This window comes from Cicer arietinum, chromosome 4 (assembly GCF_000331145.2).
Source record: "Cicer arietinum cultivar CDC Frontier isolate Library 1 chromosome 4, Cicar.CDCFrontier_v2.0, whole genome shotgun sequence".
Classification (NCBI taxonomy): Eukaryota; Viridiplantae; Streptophyta; class Magnoliopsida; order Fabales; family Fabaceae; genus Cicer; species Cicer arietinum.
The window spans coordinates 18709029-18709548 of NC_021163.2; positions in this window are offsets into that span (position 1 = coordinate 18709029).

Genomic DNA, 520 nt, shown 5'->3' on the forward strand with positions numbered 1-520 from the left:
ATCAAATTAAAGAAGTTCAAGAACGTTGTGTGGATTTTATTTTGGAATTAATTGAAGAAAATGACAGTGCTTGAATATATATCTATTGAATATTGCTAAATGTGATTTTGTAATTTTATTAATTGACATCTAAATGATTTTTCGTCTTGCCAAGAGTAATAAGAAATGATAGACATCCTTTGTACTCTATATTTTGTATGAACTTCTATTACGGTATATTTTGGCTATTATATAGCTATATAAAATTTAATATGAAATATTGTATTTATGTATGTATGGAGTAGGAGCATAAAAAAAATGATAAAATTATTATAATAAAAATATATATTTTAACTTTATCTATTAAGTCTGTTGATCAAAAGAACCGACTTAAAAAGATGACTTGTTGAACTGAATTTATGATGTTTAAGTCGGTTAAGTTGAACCGACTTAAAAGGACGAAGCTCTGTTAAGTCGGTTAAAATGTACATTTTAAGTCAGTTCCGTGTCTGAGTTAACAGCAAACGACTTAATAAACACG